The sequence below is a fragment of the Macrotis lagotis genome, chromosome 1 (genome assembly GCF_037893015.1).
Source record: "Macrotis lagotis isolate mMagLag1 chromosome 1, bilby.v1.9.chrom.fasta, whole genome shotgun sequence".
NCBI classification, from domain to species: domain Eukaryota; kingdom Metazoa; phylum Chordata; class Mammalia; order Peramelemorphia; family Peramelidae; genus Macrotis; species Macrotis lagotis.
This window is the reverse complement of record NC_133658.1, coordinates 373,894,325-373,921,070: the sequence shown is the minus strand read 5'-3', so window position 1 is coordinate 373,921,070 and position 26,746 is coordinate 373,894,325. Positions and strand designations below refer to the sequence as shown.

At 37.5% G+C, this 26,746-nt stretch overlaps 1 protein-coding gene across 2 annotated transcripts in view; it reads right to left on the bottom strand.

The window, feature by feature from the left end:
- Nucleotides 1-13,341, bottom strand: part of GABRP (gamma-aminobutyric acid type A receptor subunit pi) — a 43,811-nt gene extending 30,470 nt beyond the window's left edge. For both annotated transcript variants that reach the window (XM_074212428.1, XM_074212427.1), the window contains exon 1: nucleotides 12,945-13,341. The gene's annotated coding sequence lies outside the window, so the exon portion shown is untranslated. The remainder of the gene's footprint in view (nucleotides 1-12,944) is intronic.
- Between the last annotated feature and the right edge of the window lie 13,405 nt (nucleotides 13,342-26,746).

Here is a 26,746-nt window from a genome sequence, read left to right as displayed (position 1 = left end):
TGTGCCAGAAATAGGGGCTGGCCTCCAACCAACTTCCTTAGCACTCCTCTGGACTCTGGCCAATCTCAAAAACATTTTTTTTTGTGTTGGTAGGGAGTGGGCGTCTGTAAAGAACTATCTCATTTCTCACCACTTCAGCCTGAGAGTCCTTACTCTGAGCTAGAAGACAGCTAGAGCTAGAATGCCTTAGGGAAGAATTTCAGACTCTAACCAGAGTTTAGTTGGTTTTCTCTATCCCTTATGGTTTCCAGAGGTCTTTACCTGAGATGAAAGGTTTATGAAGACTAGGCAGTTCTCTTCTTGGAGGGTGCCTTTGACCACACAGAAAATCTGAAGAAAAGGCCCCTGAAGCTGATTTTCATTCTTACCCAGGGGAACTTGAGACATTTTGGGGAAGGGGAAAGATTATCCTATTAGATATCCTATTAGAATGGTTGCCTTTATAATTTCTGTTCCCTTTCTTCACTGCTAGAGATGGATGTCCAGTCTCATGGTGGGAACTTTTCAACTCTGATTCTACAATGCCCCTTCTAAGCCCTGAGGATCACCTGAGGATTACATTTCATACTAATCATATATTGCATTTCATACAAATCAGAGGTCAGATTGCATTTCATATTAATGCCTAATAAAACACTACTGATTTACAGACAACCTTCCAGAGCTGAACCTTTACCATTAATAGCTCTGACTTAAATTATTTATCTAATTTGTCCTGTCTCTCTAACCAGACTGTAAGGTGTCATGAGTGCATAGGTTATATCTTTTACTTCTCTGTTACTGTGGCACTCATTGCAGGCCTTTGCATATAGTAGGTACTCAGTAAATAACCATCAGTAAGTAACTGGAGTAAGGAAGACTTCTCTTTCTGAGTTCAAATCTAGTTGTGTGAATTTGGGCAAATCATACCCGCTTGCCATAGTTTGCTCATCTGTAAATGAACTGGAAAAGGAAATGGAAAACTACTCCAGTTTCTTTGCCAAGAAAATCCCAGTGGGGTCAGTGAAGAGTGAACTTGTCTACAAGACTGAAACAAAAACAGAAGTTGATCAATGACAATTATAAGACCTGAGGTATCTAGTAATTTACATATTGTCTCCCCCATTAGGACCTAAATTCCTGGAGAGTAGAGACTGTGATTTTTTCCTTTTTCTTTTTATCTTTAGCACTTAGCTAATTGACACATAATAGGTGCATCAAAAATGCTTGTAGGCATACCAAATGGTTTATTAGATGTCAGAGTGAAAGTTTAGATAGCAGCCACAAGCTTCCTGATCTCCACTCTGGTTTTGGTTAGGCACAAGTCTCTTTTCTGATTTCATAGAGGGAGAGACCTCAATCTAGTCCTCACACATAACAGACACTGACTTAGCCTAGTGTCTTGAAACTATTGTTCTATGGTCTCTACCACCTTGGGACTAAGGACTCAGATGTTTAGACAGTTACATGAGGTCCACCATTTTGCTTTCTTGATATCCATTGCTTTCACAACATCCATTCAGACACCTTTCCTCCTGCCCTTGAAAAACAAAGACCAGAGACAAGGGATGTATCCTGCCTCATGTTCTGTGTACCAAAGACACTCAAAATGGAAGACTGTGTGAGGGAGCAGAGGTTAGGTGCAAAGGTGGTAACTAACCCCTGTCTTCCCCCCCCCCATCCCATCCCACACCTCAGCCTCAGAGAAGACATATTGAAAATGGTAACCCCGTGTCCCAGAATATACAGAAAGGGCTGTTAGTGAGGCTCACATTGGTCTTTTTGACAGTAATATGTCTGGATATCAGGGTAATAGCATTAGCAGGAAATGTTAACTTCTAAAATCAAAGGCAATTCATTCTCACTTTCTCTCTTTCCCTCTAGTCTCTCTCTCTCTCTCTCTCTCTCTCTCTCTCTATATATATATATATATATATATATATATATATGTGTGTGTGTGTGTGTGTGTGTGTGTATATATATATATATATATACACATGTACACACAATCATATCATCATGTATACTCTCTTTATTTTTTTTAGGATTTTGCAAGGCAAATGAGATTAAGTGGCTTGCCCAAAGTCCACACAGCTAGGTAATTATTAAGTGTCTGAGAGTGGATTTGAACTCAAGTACTCCTGACTCCAGGGCTAGTGCTCTATCCACTGCCCCACCTAGCTGCCCCCATCGTGTATACTCTTAAAGAAGACAAAAGAAATACAAGTGAGAGTTATTGAAATGGGGAGCCACAGAAAGAGGTGAAATATGATTCCCTATGGATCTATGAATAGGAGATATTCTACTTGCTCCTGATTGGAGGGGAAGTATGACTATTCATCGGGGTGGGCAAGAAAGAAAAGATATTTCAGACTGTTTTATTGTATTGATTGGTTTTGCTAATTTTGGGGAGGGGAAGAATTTTTTTTCCTTTCCCTTTTTTCTTCTTTAAAAAAATTATAGCATTAAATATATAGCATATAAATAATATTAAAATATTATTTGTTATATGAGATGACTCTCTGGGAGGAGGACAGGAGGGATACTGAAATAAATCATAGAGATAGAAAAAAGATATAAATAATTTTTTTCTAAAGAGTCAGAAAATGGATAGAAATAATCCTGTGAAAATTTTGCCAGTTCAAGTTGTCTGAAACTCTAATAATCATCTCTTTCCATACATACCTTGGATAAGACTTTAGATTCTTTATGACTCTGTTGACACCAAAAAAAAAAAAGAAATTTTTTTTTTTAGGTTTTTTTGCAAGGCAAACGGGGTTAAATGACTTGCCCAAGGCCACACAGCTAGGTAATTAAGTGTCTGAGACCAGATTTGAACCCAAGTACTCCTGACTCCAGGGCCAGTGCTTTATCCACTATGCCACCTAGCCACCCCTAAAAATAGAAAATTTAAGCCCTGTAAGTCCTATTGATAGAAGAAGGGAGGGCCCACCTCATGAAATGTTTCCAGTCCTTCCTTACAATTTCTTACTTGGAATTCTTTCTTCAACCAGTTATTTCTTCAGGCTGAAACTAATGTTGATTCTCTAAGAACACAGTGTGCAAGAAGTATAGTCATTCCTTCCACATAGTGGTGGTTAGGGGCACATTGCCCCTGAAATCTGAAAAATTCTTGTAAATTATTTGACTCTCCCTTTATACCAGAGAAAAAAATCTGAATTATTATATTAAAAGATAAAATATATTGATATTATACAACACTAAACACATCTTTTATGCTTTTCTGAGTTTCTAAACTTTTTCTGTATCATCTGCTGGTCATTATATATTGTTTATAGCCTCTGCAAAACACCCAGAAAATTATCATTTAATTTCTTATGCTGCCAGAAATATAATTGAAACAATGATGAAAAAGTCATGATATGGAGGGGAAACTGTACATTATTTCTCTAGAGATCATCTATAACTGATAAACTTACTTTCCTTTGGTTCTATCCATAGAACACATAAAGAATTAGAGAATGATGGAAAGATATCTGAACTGGGACTTTGGAAACCCAAGTTCAGGTCTAAGCCCCATGATTACCAGATCTATAACCTTGGAATAATCACTTCCTTTCTCAGTTTCCTCACCCATAAAATGATTGGAGTAGATTATCTCTAAGATTTCCTCCAACTTTGAAAAATATATGATTCATAAGGTCATTTCCAACCCTAGTCTGAGTTCTAGATTTATATAGCTCGGTAGTACACAGAATAGAGTAATGGACCTAGAGTCAGGGAGATCTGAGTTCCCATTTGATCTCAGATACTTATTTATTAGCTGAGTTAACCATGGGCAAGATAACCAACAACTGCCTTGCTCAGTTACTTCATATATATAAAAATGGAGATAATAGTAATACCTATGGAAATGCTTCACAAACCTTAAAGAGCTATATAAATGTTAGCTCTTGATCTTACTATTACTTAAATAAGATCCCGTGCTGTCTGATTCTGACCTAAGTGATGACTGAGGTGACTCTGGTGGAAATGAATCCACTCTCCAGTTATACTTAGGTTGAATTCTAAACAAATGAAAACATACCACAAACACTCATTGTTCTGCTGAGGAATTGCAAAAAGAAGTCTTGCTTTCATAAAAAGAGCTGTTCAAGAGAAATCTCATGCATGTGAGCGGGGCAGGGATTTGTTGTTTCAAGAGACCTAGAATTAGTAAAGAGAACTCTGGATATGTGCTTATCCCAGGCTTCTGCTATATTCTCCTAGCAAAGAAAAAAAAGGCCAGAAGCTCAGGTCAAAAGCATTAGTTTAGTTTGCTACATCTATCTCTACAGGAGTCATTGAAGGGAAAATGTATTTCTTTTGTCTGATGTTTATGTTCATGAGTATTGAAGGAATCGTGCTTGAAGCAAATTTCCAAGCTCCAGTGAATCCATTGTTTGGTGCAAAGAACACTACTAGACTGGTAGACTTGAGTTTTAGTAGTAGCTCTTCCATTCACAGGCTAGGTGACCTTGTAAGTGATATAATCCCTGTACTGATTTCTAAGCTTTTTAGATATTTATATGAAACTTTTCACCTGAAGGGAGTGGGAAAACTAGGGAGGAACAGAGGAGAAAGTCTCATCTTAGAACATGCTCACTTAATGAAAGGACTATTATTTGAATTACTTTCAAATTTTGTAACTTTGAAATAAATATCTAATTTGGTTATATTGGGAGTTAACTCTCTCTGCAACTCATCTAGACAGGGTTATTTAGATTAAACATGTTCTCATAGGTTCCATCACTACACAGCCTGTGAGTCTTCAAAGTAATCTGAATGTGATTGTTGGCTGTGTATCTGCTAACATACTATTTGTCATTAATCTTTGGATCTAAACCCTGTTGGACTGGTTGAATTCTCTCCATTTCCCATTTGGAAAAGAGCAAAAACATCTTTAGGGTTCCCATGAACTATGACTTGATCTGAATAGCTGGTGCTAAGGTCTTTTATTTATAGTAAGGGAACAGAAAAATCTCAGCTGTTTAAGAATCTCCTGATCTATAAACTAAATAAATTGCATTAAATGATGTCCAAAGTCCCTTCTTGCTCAAAATCTATCATCTTCTGATTCTTTCTTCCAAGCACTATTTCTTCCCTTTTCTAACATTCAGAGAAATGTTGAACCCATCTACTTTAAGGGGTGCTAGTGAGTTAATGTATAGATAAGACAGCATAGTGTAATGGATAGTGATGGACTTAAAAGTTGGGGATTTTGGTTTCAAATTCTGTCTCAGCCAGGCACTTACAGGCTATGTATTGTTAGAAAAGTCATTTAATTGTTTTGTACCTCAGTTTCCTTATGGATAAAATGAAGGACTTGAGCTCATTGACCTCTAAGGTCCTTCTCAATTCTAAATCTATAATCCTATAGTAATGCTTACAAGTACTCTAGGGCTATGCACATTTTGGATCAAATATTTTGAATAACAGCTGGACATGCTGGAAATTATAGTTTTATATATTTATTATATATTTATATAATTATATTATATTTATATATTATATATTTATATATTTTATTATATATATATTAGAGGAAATTCTGCATCAGATTTGGGAATAGAGATGTAAGTTCTAGAATCACTCAGATCTTGAGTGGAAGAGAGTCCAAAATGCAAAAGTAATTTAACCAGGAATGAAATGGGAACCTCAGCAAAGGGCAGACATTGTTCAATGAAATGGAAAGGTACTAGCTTCCCTTTGGAGTGATTCAAATGTTAGAAAGGTCTTAGCAGTAGTATACTTATTCCATTCCTTAGCTGTTTCCCCCTCTCTTTCTTGTCTCTGTTTAAATGTAGATTAAAAAAAATCCATGTGTCCTATTTTCCCATTCCTCCATCCCCAAATGCTAATGATAATTTGTTAACCTAATTCTCTTTTTTATAAATGAGTTTGTTCCCATCACCTGCAGGAGTGTGATTATTTGAGATCAGAGTGTACATGGAAGGAAAGCCTGTGAAGGGGCTTGTATTTGACAAACTATCTATATACTCTAGAATCCTATAATTCTGGCATAGGAAGTTTCAAGACTTTTCCAGTGGCTAATGAGTCAAAATTTAGGTTTTGAATAATGCTATCACTCTCCCAAGCAGAAATCTAATACTTGGACTTGGGAGTCACTTAAATTTTCCCTAGGAAAATGAGCTGGCTGGAACCATGATGCCATTGAATGCATCTAAGATGGACTGTGGGGCTAAATATTGCCGTTTATACCTAATGGGAGTAGGAAAGCTAAAGAGGACTAGAGGGAAAAAGTCTCATCTTAGAACATGTCCAATAGGCAGAGTCTATTTCAACTCCACCCCTTTGGGAGGAGAACACAGACTCCTCTAGCTTCACAATGGTACCTAATGTTATTTCATCATTCTTTGAGAATTAAACAGTCAAATATATTTATTAAACACTTACTTATTGTGCTTAGGTCACAAGGGAAAAAAAACAGTCCCTGTCCTCATGAAGTTTTTATTCTAAAGGGGGAAACAATATATCTAAATCAGAAAATAAAAGATAAATACGGAATAGGTGGAAGGGGACGTTAGAGGAGCTGATTTTGTCATGAATAACAGACAATATGATGAGAGAGGTATTTTGGTATGGAAAAGCCTTCCCAGGTTCTGTAAAATAGTATATACAAGCGACTCTGTTTACTTCCCATGTAAGCTTAGGCTGATAAAGATAAAGAGGCAGAAACCGAACCCCCCAGTATATGGTTGCACTGGTGTGCTTTGTTTGATGTAGTTCCTAATGAATCAAACATAAAGTAAAGGTTGTTGAATAAATGAAAAGTATTACTGTTTAATCTTTCCTAATGACTTTTTTAAGAGCAAAAAAGACTTGATCCATGATTCTGTAACTATTTGATAGATCCAGGCTTGTAAGAAAATAGTTTTATACTTTGTCAAGTTTTTGGTTCTTCCATCTTGCCAAATGATGATATTGCCAAGAAAATAGTGGTTTGGGTGATCTTCCAAATGATAATAATAAGGATGATAATAATAATAATAATAACAATAATGATATTTAGGTAGCACTTTGGATTTACAAAACACTTTCCTTACAATGACACCATTAACTAGGGAGGACCACCAGGGTCCCTCCCTCCCTCCCTCCCCCCCCCCCCCCCCCCCCGCAACACATTCCTTTTTCTCAGTTGCTACTACTATGAACTGGCTACCTTCATTTGAAGTAAGTAGCATATATTATGATCTCCAAGTGAAATAATAGTCTCCAGTTGAGGCTCAGAACCTTAAATGATTTTTCCAAGGTCAAGCAACTGGATAGCAGTCAAAATTTGAACTCAGGTCTTTTTCTCTGTTGAAAGGGATGCAGATATTATCTATTCCAACCCATATCTGAACAGGACTCACCTCTATTAAAGCAAGTGATCAATAGCTTCCACTTGAAGACCCTTTTACTTTATGAGTAACTCCATTCCAATTTGGGACAGTTCTTTTAGCCAGTTCTCCTGAGGCTGACCCCAAATTTGTCTCTCTCCAATTTCCATCCATTGCCACAAGTTCTGCTTTTTGGGGCCAATCAAAACAAATTGAATCCCTGGTCTCCATGACAACTTTGTAAATACTTGAAGCCAGAGATCTTGTTCTCCTTCAGTCTTTTGTTCTATGGGGTAAACATTCACAGTTCCTTCAACTAAACCTGGATCCTCTTGGCAAGTCTCCTGACCATCCTGGTCACCTTCCAAGCATAACACTCTTTTCACTGTTCCTCGATGCTGCGCTTTCCCCATTCTATTGAGCAGGGTTAACAACTTCTCTACATTGAAGGCTTACTGGACATAAGTCCTGCCCCATTTGAAACAGGAAACTAGGCTATGATTGACTGAACCCATTTATACATTTATCTTTTTGTAATGTTATCCCTCTGTAACACCCTATGGATTGGATTATGCTTTAGGAAAGCATATTCCTACACCTGTCAATTCACCAGTATGTCCTGAGAAAACCTCAGTCAGTTAATTATAAGGTATAGGTTTACATGTCTGGGTCTGTTTCTCATCTCAGATCTGGTATGTGACACTAGCTAGGTCAGCACATTCCCTAATGCTTCCAACTTCTCATCCTCCCCTCCCCACCCAACTCTGAACCAGCGACCTCTAGTTGTAAAGTACTCGAATTTGTACAGGGGAAAATAATGGAAAATTTTTCTTTTTTTTTCTTTAACTTTATAGGGATTACTTCCAACCTTCCATCTCTATCTTTGTTCATATTGTTTTCTCTTCCTGGAATGTGTTTTTTTGCTTCTTAATCCTATTCATGCTTTTAAGTCCTAGCTAAAGTCTGATGCAAACATGAAATTTGTAATCAGCTCTTCTCTCTTCTATAGAGATAGCTTGACATTCCATTCCGTTTCTTAAGGAAGAATCAAGATTTAATTAGCAGTGAAGTCTTGCATGTAATACTCTCTAAATGTTTAGGATCAAAATCTACTCTTAGAACCCTCAAACAGAAGGTACTCCTACCTGAACTTATAGGAGGAAACAACTTAGCATTTTAAGCTAAGAAAAACATTTAGATTTACTATTCTCTGAAACAATATCACACTCTGGTCCAAATACCACTATTTAAGAGTTGAGCATGACTTCTCCCAGTGATGCAGTGATGCACTGTTACTGAGGGTCAGGAGAAACTCCACAAAGGCAAGCCTGTAAGTAAATACAGATATCATGCAAAGTTTGGGGGAAGAATGTATGTTTTTCTTGCTCAAAAAACTACTGTGTAGGGGCAGCTAGGAGGCACAGTGGATAAAGCACTGGCCCTGGAGTCAGGAGTACCTTGGGCTCAAATTCGATCTCAGACACTTAATTATTACCTTAGCTGTGTGGCCTTGGGCAAGCCACTTAACCCCATTGCCTAGCAAAAACCTAAAAAAAAAACCCCAAAAAACAAACAACCCCCCCAAAAAAAACTACTGTGGTTGCCTATTCCCTTTAAGACATTATACAAACTCTCTAGCCTGGCACTTAAGGTTCATTACAGTTTGGTGTCTTCTTACCCCTTCAACCTTATTTCCTATTGCTCTTCTTTACATATTCTATATTCTGTACAGATGGCTATTTCCTGAAATTTAAATGCACATTCACCATTCATATAGACATCCCTCATGCTTGAAATGCATTGAGTTTCAGATTCCTTATCTTCTTTCAAGTTGTGCCTTCTTTTAGTAGTGTATCCTGATTCCCCCCAGCTTTCAACATTTTTTCCCTTCTCAGACATTCTTACATTTCTTTATTTGATCTCTTATTTACCTCCCTTGCTCTTTAGTTTGCATTATACTTATCCATCATTTCCAATCTTCAGATACCCTTCTCCCAAGAGAATGTCTCTGAAAAGAATAGAGGTGGATTTCCCTCCATTACACCCTTCCAGCAGTGACTTAGTCGTGTCTGTCTTTCTACTTTTATCTCAGATCTGGTATGTTACACTAGCTAGGTCAGCACATGTAAACCTATACCTTAATATTGTTTTAATTGTAACTGGCAAATTAGATTTATGAAAAAGAAGCATTTATCTTCTGTGCAAAAGGAACCTAGCAGTCAATATACAGACAATTGATAAAGTCTGATATGATTTTCTATTTATTAATTCCATTTTATTTTATATATATATAAACATATGCACACATATATATGTATACACACACATATAACAATTGAAATGAATTTAAATCTAGTCCCATTCTCACTTTTTCCTTTTTTTTTTAAACTAATATGGAAACTTAGATCTGAAGAGAAGAAATTTGTCCACGGAACTAAGGCTGCTGAACATCAGAGATAAAACTAGAAGCCACTGATTCTTGATTCAATGTTCCTTACATAGTCCCAAACCACCTTTAGGAAAGACAAATCAGGTAATCATTCTAGGAAGAGCTGCTTTCTTCAATATGTCACTTAAATAGAAAGAAAACTCACAGGATATCTTGGTGAGACAGTAAATGAAATGAAAACTTTGGAACTACATGACTAAGAAGTCATATGTATTGGTTTAAGAATAACTTTAGGGGGTGGCTAGGTGGCGGCTAGGTGGTGCAGTGGATAGAACACCAGTCCTGGAGTCAGGAGTACCTGAGTTCAAATCCGACCTCAGACACTTAATAATTACCTAGCTGTGTGGCCTTGGGCAAGCCACTTAACCCCATTTGCCTTGCAAAAACCTTAAAAAAAATAACTTTAGGCAACTTAGACATTTTGTCTATGATAAATATTTAAATTAACTACAAAGGACCTATGAAGGAAGATGCTATTGGCATGCATAGGAAGAATTAATAAATAGAAGTATATATAAAATGATTTTACACACATGTGCACACACACATACACACATCCAATGATAGTCTTATATATCTGTGTGGGGTGGCAGAGGGAGTGAAGAAAAAAAGAAAAAAGTTACTTAATCACTTTAATATATATTTATAATATTCCATTTCCCCCCAATTGCATGCTAAAACAAATTATTAACAGTTTTAACAAAGTTCTGAGTTTCAAATTCTGCTTCTTCCTCCTTTTTTCCTTTTCCTCCTCCCTGAGATGATAAGCAGTTCAATATGAGTTATACATGTGCAATCATATAAAACATTTCCATATTAGTTATTTTGTATAAGAAGATGAAAGAAAGAAAGAAAGAAAGAAAGAAAGAAAGAAAGAAAGAAAGAAAGAAAGAAAGAAAGAAAGAAAGAAAGAAAGGAAGGAAGGAAGGAAGGAAGGAAGGAAGGAAGGAAGGAAGGAAGGAAGGAAGGGAGGAAGCAAGGAAGGAAGAAAGGAAAGAAGGAAGGAAGGAAGGAAGGAAGGAAGGAAGGAAGGAAGGAAGGAAGGAAGGAAGGAAAGGAAAGGAAGAAAGTGAAAAATAGTATTTCTTTCTCTGGAACTTCATATATATATGTGTATATTTAAAGGGAATAGCAACTTGTACATAGTAAATTTGAAGTTTCATGTGCAATCATCTTTTTTTATTCTACTATATTATGGAAATACTTGTTTTATTCCTTAAATTCAGAATAAAAGAAAGTAATTGGTTCTACTCTTTGAGGCAAAGAAAAACAAGTGCTATACTACTCCTCATAAAAGCCCTTGTGAGGGCTAAGGCAATGGTGTCCAGTAAAATAAGAGCTCTCTTGATATTAACTTAATTTCATCCCTGCCTCCTTTGCTACATACTGACTGTGTGACCCTGAGCAGGTCATTGCCCAGTGCTATAGAATCTCAGGCAGACTCTTTCAGACTGTAGTCATTCAGTCAATAAGTATTAATTAAAGAAATAATATTTACCTAGCATTGTGCTAAGTTCTGAGGAATATAAAGGCAAAAGACAACTTCAGTACTTGGAGTTTAATAATCTAATGAGGAAAGTAGATGTCTGAGGTCAGATTTAAGGTCACGAAAATGAGTTTTCCTAACTCCTTCTTGGTGCTATATCCACTGTACCATCCAGCAGCCTTACTGTACCACTTAGCTGTCAGAATAGATGGAGTCTGTTTAAGCTGCTACTCCTAGGACCATTGCTTCCTTCACTCTGGACCTTATCCCTAGATTAAAGAAGTCTAAGATTGTATTTATTGCTCTGCCTCACTATTGACTTGCACTGCATCACTAACCCCATGACATTTTTTTCATATACTTCCTGTCTAATCACTCCTCCTCAAATCCTGTTCTTGGGCATTGATTTCTTTCAATTCAAATGTTGGATTTTCCTTAACCTCTCTTAAATTTCACTTTATGAGATCTGGCTCATCATTCTAGCCTCTTCCCTGTAGTGTGTTCTGCCAGCTTTGTGGCATCTACAAATTTGACAAATTTGCCACTTATTCTTTCTCTTGCTTGAACTTTTCCTGGTTGTCCAATCTCCTATCCCAGATCTAGGGGTCTATTCAGAGGCTCAGCCTTTTCTATATTAACCTTGTTTGGCCAGAAGCTTTCCCTGTCTTCACTTAGATCTCTAGTAGGGGCACAGAGTTAGAGTCAATTCTGATTAGATTCTTCTAATTCTTTCTTTCTTTCTTTCTTTCTTTCTTTCTTTCTTTCTCTTTCTTTCTTCTTCTTCTTCTTCTTCTTCTTCTTCTTCTCCTCCTCCTCCTCCTCCTCCTCCTTTTCTTCTTCTTCTTCTTCTTCTTCTTCTTCTTCTTCTTCTTCTTCTTCTTCTTCTTCTCCTTCTCCTCCTCCTTCTCCTTCCCCTTCTCCTTCCCCTTCCCCTTCCCTTCTCCTCCTTCCTTCTTCTTTCTTCTTCTTCTTCTTCTTCTTCTTTTTCTTCTTCTTGTTCTTCTTGTTCTTGTTCTCCTCCTCCTCCTCCTCCTCCTCTCCTCCCCCTTCTTCTCATTTTTCCCCTTCTTTCTTCTCCTCCTACCTCCTCCTATACTTAATCTTAGATTTCTGAAATCTCCTAATTCTGCTGTTGTCTCTTTATTTCCCTGCCAGTATATGACATGGCTTGATTCTATTTTGAATTTTCATTTCCAGTCTCAGCCAGACTTGAGCATACATTTGGGTGTGCCTGACCTTCTTTCTCTTCTCGTTGGTGAGACTCACAATGCCATCTCAGTCCCATTTTGTGGTTTTGATTAGGAAGCCACCATCTCTTCTTTTGCTTGTTTGTTTAAAAAAAGGATATCCCCCCTCCTGTTCCCTCCTCCCTATCCTACTTGATCCAAGTTTCAGGTGAACTTGTCACCATTGTATAAAAACAAATGGCGGTGAATTTCAAAAGTATTTGGCAGAGGAAATAGGTTCATGAGGAGTCTAAGCTGATGCTCTCAGTTCAGAACCACTGTAGACATAGAATTCATTTCCCATTCATTCACCACTACATTATAATTACATCAGATGAATTAGAAAACTATAAAGACATTTACAGAGTCTGACTATGAGGTAAGAACTGGGGATTAGGCCTTGAATCCCAAAGTCAGTAGAGCCAACCACAATCCTCTTGCTACCAATGAGCTTTACTCACATGAAATCAGTTCTTCCTCACTGTGGGTCCAGGTAGGGCCACTGGCTGCACCTGTTGATGTAGACTCTCAATCCAATGGTTGTTTGGGCATCCAGGATCCCCCTTCAGAGGCTGGTGGGTCTATCACTGCAGCCTGTTAGTCAGATTTGGCGGCCTGGCACTATTTGTCCAGTGAGGCAAGAGGCTTTGCTCCCCTGGATGGTGTCTGTACTCCTTAGCTCATGATCATGCTACAATGCCAGCTTTCGCTTGGCAAACCTGCTGACCCAGTTACCACCAATCAACAATGACCCCTAGCTTGCCAGCTCAGGGAGACATAGACTAACTTCAGATAGCAGGAGGGCTTTGGGGGTTTTGCATTCTTTTCACCCGTCCCCTCAGCTCTCCTCCCCTGAAATTCCCCCTCATTTGAATAGACCCTCCTCCTACACTGGAACTCTCTTCCTCTGACTGGGAGTCCTTTAGGCAAATTGATTTAACTGTGCTGAATAGCCTAAGTTAGAAAGTGAGACAATTTGAAGATATTTTCAAAGCCAATGAGTTGACTTAAAGAAAAAAAAGTTTGGAATGTTCAGGGTAGAAGCCTTCTCTTGAGGTCCCACAGTTCATTCCTCCAGCCTTTAGGCAAGATTGCCACTAAATTAACTCAGAATGATAAACATCTCTTTTTATCTTAAAGATCTCCAGGGAAGGATTTGCCAAACCCTCTTTCCAACAGAAACTCACATTTCTCACTGATGGGAAATTAATACCTTGCCTTTTAGTGTGACAGTGAGAAAAAGCCCTCCCTATTCTAGAAATCATAAAACCTGAATGCTAGCTCTGGCTCTGGGTGATCTTTGACTATTCATTTAACCCTTTCAATACTCAGTTCTCATACAGAAATTGAAATAATCATAATTCACATCCCATTCATCTCAAATTTTTGTAAGGATCAGATAAAATGTTGGAAATAGAAGCACTCTATAAACTGCCAAGTTCTGTGCAGATGTCAAGGTCTGTTATTATCATTATCATTATTAATATTATTATCATCATATGGGCAGTGAAGCCCATCAGAACTCAGAGCTGAGGCAGAAAGGACAGAAATGTTGGACAAAAGGCCAATAGAGAAAACTGAGAGATATTGATTGACTCTATGCAAAGAACTAGAACAGGCTTCAGTTTCAAGGTCAGATGACTATTTTTGAGGTATATGTATAGTGGAAGAGTATTGGAGAGATGGTAATATTCAAAGGCAAAATTCTCTTAATTCTCTTAGATGTAGAAGTGGAAGAGACCTCACTAGTTATGGAATCTACACCACTCCTCCAAACCCTTCATCTTCCAGATGATTTATAAGTGTCTGAGGCAAGTTACCACCTAGCTGCCTCAACAAAGAGAAGGTAATAAAAATCTCAAAGTACAGTCTGAAAAATGTCAAACCACCCTTTTTTTTTAAGAGGAAGTTTAGCGGTTCAGTGGAATCAGAAAGGCCTGAGTTCAAATTTAGTCTTAGACACTTAACTAGTTGTGTAACCCTGGACAAATTATTTAACCTATGTTTGCTTTATTGCACTTGGTATGGAAATGGAAAACCACTCTAGTATCTCTGCCAAGAAAACTTCATGGTCAGGACTGGTGTGCTGTAGTCCACTAAGAAGTCATGAAGAGTCAGAAACCTGTGAACAACAATAGAGTCTGAAAATGCTCAAAGTCTCACTTTTTTTTTTTCTGAAAGATTCTTGGCTTCTAGAGGAAGGGATTGTGTAAAATGAGATACCCCACAAAAGGAGGTTGATTCTCCATGGAATACTAAAACATAACTTTCTGGGGTTTTGACCATTACAGTCTTTTCCCTTTCAGGAGGGGTTTCAATTAACAATTGATCTTGGAACATGTTCTACATTCCAATATCATACTCTCTTATCAGGAATGAGCAGTTTGGTCTTGAATAGTGTGAACAATGAATCCTGGGAAGTGGTCTCATGTAGTTGCACTATTTGAAAATAAAATTATGTAAAATATGATAGAGGCAGCTAAATGGCACAGGCTATAGAGTGCTGAGCCTGGAGTCAGGAAGATTCCTCTTTCTGAATTCAAATCTGACCTCAGACACTTCCTAGCTTTGTGACCTTGAGCAAGTCATCTAACCCTGTTTGCCTCTGCTTTCTCATTTGTAAAAATGACTGGAGAAGAAAATGGCAAATCATTCTAATATCTTTGCCAAGAAGTCCCTAAATGGGTACATTAGAGTTGAACATGACTGAAAAACAATTGAATAACAAGAACAACATGATTAGTTTTAGTCTAATGGAATATATGTGAAGGGCTTTTTGAATCTTGACTGATAAACATATGTTCCAGAGGACTTAGCTTTTACAGACCACAGAGGGACTTGTTTTCAACAAACTATTTTAAGATTCAAAATCTTGCCCCTCTTTGTATCCCTGGAATTGTTTCTTTCTGTGTTTACATAGCTTAGTGTCCCCCCACTCAATTCTTTTTAGATAGTGGATTAACCAAGCCTTAAGACTTATCCACAATAGTGTGTGCTACAAAGTCTTGAGCCCCACTACTGAACTCCTTACTTGGTGCTGTAAACTAATCAGTAAGATCTATGAGTTTTTGCTGATTCACATTACTTCTTGTCCCCTTCTCATATTACTATTATTTGCTTGTGAGCCAAAGAGAATGAGAAAAAGTGTGAATGAAATGTCATTGTGTTGAATACCTCACTAGCCTTTCAGTTTAGACTTCTTGAAGTCAGTAGAAAATGGGTGCCTCAACAGTGGAAAAATATGGAAGTAGCTTTTGTGATGGACTTATCATAAAGAATGTGATCCACCCACAGCAGAGCTGGAGGTGTTGGAACACAGACTGAAGCACATTTTTTGTTATTGTTATTATTACTTTTGGGAGGGGGAGTTGCACGGCAAATGGGGCTGGGTGGCTTGCCTGGGGCCACACAGCTAGGTGATTGTTGGGTTTCTGAAGCTGGATTTGTACCTGCGTGCTCCTGGCTCTAGGGTTGGTGCTCTGTCCACTGTGCCACCTGGCTGCCCTTAATATTATTATTATTATTATTATTATTATTACTTTATTTTATTTTGTTTTTTTATGGGGGGGTTACAGGGCAATGGGGTTGGGGTGGCTTGCCCAGGGTCACACAGTCACACAGCTGGGTGATTGTTGGGTGTATGGGGCTGGATTTGGACTCAGGAGCTCCTGGCTGCAGGGCTGGTGCTCCATCCACTGTACCACCTGGCTACACCTATTATTATTATTATTTTAATTTTTTTCTCTTTATTGCTCATGTGGGTCTATATTTTTTGGGGGGAGGGGTATTATATTTGCTCTCAAACAAGAATAAATATTCAGAGTGAGGACCCCCCCCTCCGCGAGGATCTCAGCACAACCCAGATTCCAGGAAACCGAAGCAGGCCCACAGAGCCGCTCAGCAAAGAGCCACCTGGTAGGTGCTCCCAGAGCACTCAGTCCATGGAAGGTAATGGGTGGGGGGGGGCGACTATCAAGGTCTTTCTTCTGTCCCTGGTAATGTATAAAAAAACATCATTTGTACAAAAATAAGAATAAATAAATAATTTTAAAAAATTTTGCTGTTGCTGCTTGGAATTCCCTCAATCCATTCCTTCCCTATTACCATTTATTATATTTTCTTTCTCCTTTCACTCTGTCCCTCTTCAGAAGTGTGCTGTGGGGCAGCCGAGTGGTGCTTTAAAACTGCTAACAATTAACAATTTTATTTTTTCCTTCTATTTCCCCCCCCTTCAACTGGAAAAAGAAAAAGAAAATGAAAACCTTTATAACAAATATTCAGGAAACTGAAGGAATGCCCAACAACTGGGGAATGATTGAAGAAGTTGTGGCATATGATTGTAATGGAATGCTACTTTAATTTAAGAAATGATGATCTCAATGATATTAAGGCATAAAATAATGAAGAGCAAAATAAGTAGAAGCAAGAGAGTATTGTTTATAGTAGCAACAACACTATTTTAAGGACTTTGAGTAATAAGTTATTTTGATTATTATAAATATATAAATTAACTATAAAGGACAGATGAAGAAAGATACTATCTGCATCCAGAGGAAGATATGATAAATAACAGTTTGTATAGAATAATTTTACAAATATATAGCTATTTGTGTCTAATGATGGTCTTCTAAAGGGTAGGGTGGATGGAGAAAGAAATTTATGTGATAACTTTTATTGTGTTTAAAGGCAGTACAAAGTTATACAAAATGAATTTCCAGTTTCATGTACAATCATCTTTTTATTATATTATGTTTTATTCAAGAAATTAAAAATAAAATAAATTTATAAAAAATAACATATGTAAACAATAGAAAGAACTTTCCATTGACCATGTCCCACAATGTATATTTCATTATGCATTTTAAGTCCATCACTTCTCTAACAGAAAATGGGTAGCATATTTTATTTCTGATCCTCTGGAATTGTGATTTTTCAATGTATTAATCAGAATTCTAAAATCTTTCAAAGTTATTTTTTAAAATAATATTGCCATTGTAGAAATCTTTCCTCTGCGTCTGTATCATTTCATAGAGGTATTCTCAATTTCCTCTGCAACTCTCCATTTTGTTACTTTTTATGGCACATTGTTATTCCATTACATCCCTAAACCATAATTTGCTTGATTGGAAGTCAATAGTCTTACCAGGGTGTTGCCTAATGGAAACAGCTACATTTCAGACAAAAGAATCAACCTACTGCCAAGAAGATTGACTTTTATGGTTTATCTCCAGGATCTAATCCTCTAAAGTTGAAGCCTAAATCAGATTAGAGATTTAACCACAAAGCTTGAGCTAAAACAGGAAGAAAATAACCATAAGTTAATCACTATGAAGTGCTGGATCTCCTCCTGGGGGTTAGTATTTGGCATTTTACTCTCCTACGCAGTTGAATAGTTTCATTTCATACAAGGGACAATCTATGACAACAGGAATTGGCACAGAACATAAATGATTTTTCACAGTCAAACCCTGCTCCTGGGGCTATGTGTGGGGGGAGTTCACTGACCTTCACTCCCACTCTTACATCTGTATCTGAATCTAGATGTCTTCTATAGTTCTTTCTGTCTCTGTCTGACCACAAATGTATAAGAATATGACTTACCAAGGACCACACATATACAAACATAGAGTCCTGCAGATATTTTACATATAGTTAGATACATATGCAGAATGACATGTGCATATATCTACACATGACTACAGAGTGACATATATATTTATGTGTGTATGCATACACATATACACACAAACATGTCTAATGACTGTAGGATGATCCTTGAGTATGTAAAACAAGGCGGCTGTTTGTCTTCTGTAAGGAGAGAGAGGGAGAGAGAGAGAGAGAGAGAGAGAGAGAGAGAGAGAGAGAGAGAGAGAGACAAGATGATTATGTTGTCAAAAAACAGAAAGATCAAAAAGAAGCCAAGTTTCCAGGCTGAGAGAAGACAATTAGAAAAGAATTCAGAAGATCTGGAAAAGAGACTTCTCAAACAAAGAAAGTTATCTTAAGCTGACATCTCTAAAAGTATGAACTTGAGAATCAGGTAAAGGTTTTTTATTTTTATTTCTTATTTTTAGTGATGTGTCTCCTCTATATGGGTCGTGAAGATAGTTATCCAAACCAAGAGAAATCAACAAATCTCAACTCAAAATTTATCACATCTTCCTGTATCACCTTGTAAACAGTTTGCAAATATATTTTCCCTGCTGATAACCTGGGGGTGGAGGGTATAATTTCTTCCTTTAGGGTGGGACATATTTATTTACATAATATCTGCAGAACTCTATGTTTGTATATGTGTGGTCCTTGGTGAGTCCTATACATATGTGTACAGACAGACAGAGAGAGAGAGAGAAAACTATAGAAGACATTCTAGATTCAGAAACAGATGAAAAGGTTGGAGAGAAGGTTTGTGACCCCCCCCCCCCCCCACACACACACACTGCTCAACCCATCAACTCCTTACTACACTTGCTGCTGACAATCGCCACTCCCTCTTACCTCAGCTAGGGAAATTTCTCCCACATTCTCACAAAAAGATTTCTTGGCTTGACCACCACATGCAGGTTCAGCTGAGGAGATCAGTAACAAAGGTAGCACCCAGATGGTCACAAGGGCTGCTACCACCCCCTGCTTCAGTGACAAGTGCAGCCCTAATCTGACCCAATCACTATTCTCCCATAATATTCTGTTTCATTTTACTTTCTAGAATCTTCCTATATTGTAGTTCAGAGGAAATGCCCCTGTCTTTAGACACAGGAAACACATTTGAATATTGGTTTTGCCACTTACTAGCTATATGATCTCTCTGAGCCTCAGTTTTCTCATCTAGAAAATGAGGGGGACCACCAAGGTTCCTTCCTGCTCTAAATTTAAGATAATAAAATTAGAACTGGAAGAAATCATCTAGTTCAATGATTACATTTTACAGATGAGGAAAAAGAGGCCAGGAGAGATTACCTGGAGCCACATGGATAGTGACAAAATCAGGATTTGAACTCAGGTTCTCTGCTTCCACATCTACAAAATATAGGTTTGACGTTCAGAGTCCTTCATAACTTACTCTTCTTACCTCTTCTTATACCTCATATCCTAAAATGTACTCTGATTCCAGTAACACTGACCTGACTTTCATAAATAAAATTATCCTCTGGCACCTGGGTTTTTCTCTGGTTTGTCCCCTTTCCTTGAAATACTCTGCCTCCTCCATTCCAACTAATGACTTTTTTGACTTCTCTTGATTAAAATCTACAGATTTTAGACTTTTTATAGAAAATCTTCCCCAACCCCTGATCATTCTAGTGTCTTCCCTGTTAATTATTTCCTATTTGGTCCTATGTTTGGCTTGCTTGGTATGTATTTTCATGTTGTCTCCTTTTTTAAATTGTAAGCTCCTGGAAGGCAGGGACTATCTGTTGCCTCTTTTTGTATCCACATCATTAAACACAGATATGCAGTAGGCATTTATTAATGTTTATTGATAAACTGACTCATTTCACCACCTTCTCCACATTCCAACCATCTCCTTGTTCTTACTTTCTTCTGAAGATAACAACACAAATGGCTAGAAGTTTCCATTCCCCTCTTGTCTCTACACATACAAAATGAAACAGAAAACAAGGATTGGACATGAAGTTTCAAATCTGCATTAGATATTTCTCATTTTTCTCTTTAACTATATTATTAATTCAATTGCTTTATTTTTTTTTTTTATTTAAGGGTTGTGGGGCTAAGTTACTTGCTTAAGGTCACACGGCTAGGCAATTATTAAGTATCCAAGGTCGAATTTGAACTCAGGTCCTCCTGACTCCAGGGCTAGTGCTCTATCCACTGTGCCACCTGGCTGCCCCTAATTGCTTTATTTTTAAGCTATAGTTTTTGTGTTTCATACTGGCCTTCTGTTCTCTTCTATACATATTACAAATGCTTCAATGATCCACTTTTCTTACCTTTTTTTTTTTCATTTTGTTACCCTATTATTCTATTTCATCCCCACGCTCTATGTCCCCAAATTAAAAGAAAAGGAAAAAACCTCAAATGCCATGTATCAAATATGCATAGTCAAGCAAAATTAATGGACACATTATCCAGTATTTGAAAAGATATGTCTCAAGCTACACCTTGAGTTCATCCTTTTGTTAGGAGATGGAGAATATGTCTTATTACTAGTGTGATGTTTAAAAAGTTCAAGAGAAATAGTTTCTGGGTAAAATTTGTTAATAACGCTAGCATATTATTAATAAAAGAGTCAATGACATTTTTGAATGCCAGAGACCCCTCATGGAAACCAACCAATATGAACCTTGAAAAAGTAGGTGTTCCGGATAGTGGCAATTAAATCTGATTGGCTACAAGTAATAAAAGAATAAATATTATAATAAGGTGGACCTATTCTAATGAAAGTCTGGGAAATGTGAATTTGATCATGTCATTTACTTTCAAATCACCCCTAGCCTTTAACAATTTAATTAAAGAATTTGTCCCCACTCAAGCCTGAGTTCAATACAGTGGGTAGGAATTTAACCTAGATAAGATGGTTTAGGTGGGATAAGTTTTTGTCATAATATCCTTCAAAGACTGGCCTTTGAACAAAGAAATAGGACAGGAAAAAGCATGGATCTTCTCCATAATTGATCATTTTCTCTCACTATATATTGTCTTAGTTGTTTTCTTTACAATTTTATTGCTATAATCCCATTGTCACTTTTGAACCCTCCTTCTAGCACCATCACCTTGCCTTCCTTTAAAGATATATCTATCCTGTTCAGACTCTTCCTTTATTTTGTAATCATCTATAGATCACTAGCTAGAATGTTGAACCTGGAGTTAGGAAGACCTGAGTTCAAATTTGATCTTGGATACTTGACTAGCTTTTTAATGCTGGACAAGATGCTATATGTGTTATGTTGCCACAAATTCCATAACTCATAAAATTCATATAAATAATAGCACAAGTCTTCCAGGGTTGTGAAAATCAAATGGGAAAATGTTTGTAAAGCTCATAACTCAGTGCCTGACTATAAGCTCTTAATACTTTCCTTCCTTCCTTCCTTCCTTCTTCCATCCATCAACTTTTTTCACTCTCCTCTATCCTAATTTTGATTTCCTTATAAAATCCTGACTTCCTTAACCTATTTCAACTTCTATGACTTTGATCTGTGGTTGACATTAATCGTACCCAGTATTGGTTACTGCCTTACCTCCATCACCTCTACTAAATTTGTCCATGGGGTCAGAATTTCTTGTTGAGTTTTTCTTCTGCAGGAAGTCCTCAGATATAGTTGTCTTTGATTACATGGGAAAATTTGGGCACAATCTCATCTATGTATTTTGAAGTTAGCCACCTTTTGGGAAAAGAGTATTATTCTATTTCCTTGTGAGTCATCTTGACTAGGTTAGTGTCTCAAGTTTTCAATGAAGTAGCTTATCTGGGTATATGGCCTCAAGCCAATGATGCAAATTCCAACACCCAGAGCAAACAAACTGTTTAGTTCTGGACTAGAACTGCCCCTGACTGTTCCCAGAAACCATGTAGGAAATTCAGTTCCCTGTGAACCAGCCAAACTTCAGTGCTCTGGATACTTATAATCCTAATGAGGGCAAATCTCTGAGGGAGGGACTTAGTCTTCAAAATTTCTCAGGCACATGTACCAAGTTTTTATTACTTTTTTTTTTTAATTATGGACTATTTGGTAATAATTTTTAGATATAAATAGTGACTCACCTGTTCCCTGGTTTAATAAGAAAAGTCTTCACATATCATGTATATTTTTCTCTAATTCTAGGTGCTGTCCCTGTTGTTTAAATTAGCAATAGGCAATAAGCAGACTAGTTCTATAATCAGTAACTAATTAATTAGAACTTTGTATTAATTAAGATAAATCAGAGACAGGACAAGATCCTTATACATCTTGGGCAAAGTTTGAAATTGTGTGCTCTCTGTTTCTCTCTACTAGAGGCTTTGGGCCTTTTCTGTTCATTGTTCTTCTCAGAGCCCAGTGGGGAGGTCTGACAGACAGACAGAATGTGGAGACTTTTGTCTGGAGCATCTTGAAATTCTCATTGGTCTTGGGCATGAAGATTAGATGGAGACTAACTAGGGAGCTAAGAGGGTTCTTATGGTTCAAATCTGTTCTTTTTTTATTAGCAGAAGGAAGGACCTTTGTATCTTCTTCCAATCACTGAGAACTAAAAGACTTCAGAAAGGGTTTTACCATCAAGCCCTGGATTCTGGGAAGAGTACTACAACTGTTACATATGAGAGTTAGTATTTTGAAGTGGAAACATAGCCCCATAATCCTTCATTTTAATCCTAGTGTTTATATATATATATATATGATACATGTTTTAATCAGCTTTTCTGTCCACCTAACTTCTCTGTTGTTTGGTCTAGTCTCTGAGTAGAACATGTAGTAGTTTTAGGAGAACTGCCACTTCCCAGAACTATAAGTGAGATTCAAGTGGCAATAGCAGTCAGGGAGGCAGTTTTTACTTAGGAAACTGCAGCAAATAGACCCCAGGCACCTTTTGAATGCATCAGTCTTAAGTAAGCTAGATGAGGATGCTTCTGGGGATTGCTCGAATTCTTTTGGGTGCCAGGAACTATATTCATATAAATTTATCAGTCATCAAAGCTGTTTCTACCCACCTGTCTCTCCTCTTCTTTGTGTGATAAGTTTGACTGGACTAGAGTAATTTACCTTTTGACATTTAACAAAATGCATATCTATATACCATAGTCAGAAAAATTTTCTTCACTAAATGTATATTGGTTTATAAACAACAATATTTAAAACTACCCAACATTGAATGCCTTTATAGGTTTCAGCTTAGATGACTGCCTAGTTTTCTATCCTTAGTTCAGACTTGATCAGGTTCACAGGTTTGAGTCCCAAGTAGTTTTAAGTTTTAATAGCTTAAAATGGAACTACAGCTTTGGAACACCAGTATAGTTATATTTGCCTGACTCACCATTAAAAAAAGTGTAATCTACTACTTTCAAAGAAAATTATGTAAAAAAAAATGTGGGTGGCTTGGCAGAGCTTTACAGTGTATGACTTTATATCTGGAAAAGTGACCCAATGTACAAGTTCTACTGAATGTGGACCAGAAGGCCAGAAGGCCAGTTTCTGAAGGATTGTTGATTGTTGAGTTGTGTTTTTTTTTCATTTTTCAAAATTTTTGTTAAATTGTTTGTAGGGTTCTTAAAACCCTCACCTACAATAAGTTATTCTCTATTCTTTTTGAGTAAGGAGGCCATTAGTAACTTAAATCATAAATTAGAGCTAGAATTGTGCAACACTGTTGTTTTATAGAAACATCAATCATTCAATCTACAGCCAATTCCAAATTGATCTCCCTGACTCAATTCTCTGCCCTCTCCTATTCATCCTCTATAATGCTAACAAGCTGTTTCTCTTGAAGAATTCTTTTTTTTTAGGATTTTTTTTTTTGCAAGGCAGTGGGGTGAAGTGGCTTGCCCAAGGCCACACAGCTAGGTAATTATTAAGTGTCTGAGGCCGGATTTGAACTCAGGTACTCCTGACTCCAGGGCTGGTGCTCTATTCACTGCACCACCTAGCTGCCCCCCTCTTGAAGAATTCTGATCTTGCTACTTTCCTACTTAATAAATAATACACTCCAGTGTCTCCTTATTAACTCTAGAATCAAATATAAACCCTATCTTTGGCACAGAACTAGGCTCTTGGAATACAAACATAAAAGAAAGATAAATCTTATCTTTAAGGAACCTAGATTCTCTCAAGAGAAAAAACATGCAAATAAGTAGATCATGTATTAATAACTTAAAATTTCTTGTCTTCTCAATGAGGGGGGAGTAGTGGGAGGGAGAGAGAGAATTTAGAATTCAAAATTTTAAAAAATGAATGTTAAAAATTCTTCTTACATGTAGTTGGAAAAAATAAAGTTTTAAAATTTATATTATTGTGTTATTTTTTATTTTCTGATAATATATTAACATATTATTAAATGATTTAAAAATTTTAAATATTTTTTAAAATTAAAAAAATTCAGAACAAAAAAAGAAAAGTTACTTTCTTTTTGAGTAAGGAGGCCATTAGTAACTAGGGAGATCTGAAAAGCTCTCCTGTAGAAGGTCACACTGAAGGTGATCTTTGAAGGAGATGGAGTGAGGAAGTGAACACTTCAGGGATGGGATGCAGCCTTTACAAAGGCATGCTATATCATTTCAAAGATGAAGTGTCATGTCAAATCTTGTCAACGAGCATTTATTAAATAGCTATGTGCCCAGGAAGTTCTGGGAATACAAAGAATGGCCAAAAAATAGTCCCTGTTCTCAGGAAGCTCACAGAATAATGGAGGAAATGATATGCAAACAATTATGTACAAATAAGGTATACTCAGGATAAATTGGAAGCATTCTCAGAGAGAAGGTAACAAAATTCAAGGGATTCAGAAAGGTTATTTTGTAGGAGTGGGGAACTTTGGCTTGAAGCAAACCAGGGAAGCTAATGAGGCAGGGATGAGGAGAGAAAATATTGATGGAGTGTGGAAAAATTCAGTTGGGAAATTGGAGGGTCATGTTGGAGGCACAATAATAGGGTCTTTTTGGATTGACTATTGCATGTGTAAAGGAGACTGATGTATAGTGAGACTGGAGAGGCAAATAAGGACCAGATTATAAGGGACCTTAAATGCCAAAGAGAGGGGGGGATTTATATTGGATCTTAGAGGTAATAGGGAGATACTGGAGCTTAATTATTTGTGAAGTAGGAAAATAGCTTGGTCAGAATTCTTCAGGAAGAGGTTGGATAAGAGAGGGGAGAGGATTGAGTTAGGAACACCAATCATGAAACAATTGAACTGGGTTGGTTAAAGGCAATGTGGGTTTTTGTGTGTGTGTGTGTGTGTGTGTGTGTGTGTTTCAGTCTTTGTTCCAATACCATCAACTCTGTCGTGAGTGGATCACATTCTTTATGATAAGTCCATCACAAAAGTTACTTCCATATTTTTCCAACGTTGCCATTGCTGATCGCAACTCCCTCCTTTCTTATTTCTCCACTACCATGTACTATATTTTCTCTCTCCTTTCACTCTGACTCTGCTGTAGGGTCGCTGAGTGGCACAGCAGACAGATCCCTGGTCCTGGGGCCAAGAAGCCCTGAGCCCCCATACCACCCCTGAGGCCCAGCATCCACATGGCCCTATGGTCCTGGGCAGGCCATCCAATCCCAGCCCCTTGCAAGAAGTAAAAAAAGAAAATGTGTTATATCTGACCACTGTCCCCCCATGGTCCATCCTCTCCTCCTTTATTCACATCCCCACCCCTTCCCCCTGCTCCCCCCTCCTTCTTACTCCAGTTGTCTATACCCCATTGAGTATATTTGCTGTTTCCTCTCCTAGCCATCTCTGATGAGAGCAAAGGTTCCCTCATTGCCCCTTGCCTCCCCCCCTTCCATATCATTGCAATAGCTCATTGTAATAAAAAAAATCTTATTATGTGAAATAGCTTGGACTATTCCCCCTCTCCTTTTTCTTTCTCCCATTCCATTTCCCTTTTTTTCTTATTGACTCCATTTTTACACCATATTTTATCTTTGACTTCAGCTTTCTCCTGTGCTTCAACTATAAAAGCTCCCTCTACCTGCTCTATTAACTGAGATGGTTCATATGAATATTATCAGTATCATATTTCTATACATGCAGTTCATCCTCATTAAGTCCCTCATACTTCCTCCCTCTCCTCCAATCTCCATGCTTCACCTGAGTCCTGCATCTGAAGATCAAACCTTCTGTTCAGCTCTGGCCATTCCAAAAGGAACCTTTGAAATTCCCCTGGTTCATTGAAAGTCCATCTTTTTCCCTGGAAGAGGACATTCAGCCTTGCTGGGTAGTTCATTCTTGGCTGCATTCTAAGCTCTTTTGCCTTCCAGTATATTATATTCCAAGCCCTATGAGCTTCCAATGTAGCTGCTGCTAAGTCCTGTGTGATCCTGACTGCAGCTCCACGATATTTGAACTGTGTCCTTCTGGCTGCTTGTAATATTTTCTCTTTGACTTGGGAGTTCTGGAACTTGGCTATAATATTCCTAGAGGTTGGTTTTTTGGGATCTCTTTCTCGGGGGGATCAGTGGATTCTCTCCATTTCTATTTTGCCCTCTGCTTCTAGAATATCAGGGCAATTTTCCTGTAGTAATTCTTTGAAAATGATGTCAAGGCTCTTTTCCTGATCATGACTTTCAGGTATTCCAATAATTTTCAAATTATCTTTCCTAAGTCTGTTTTC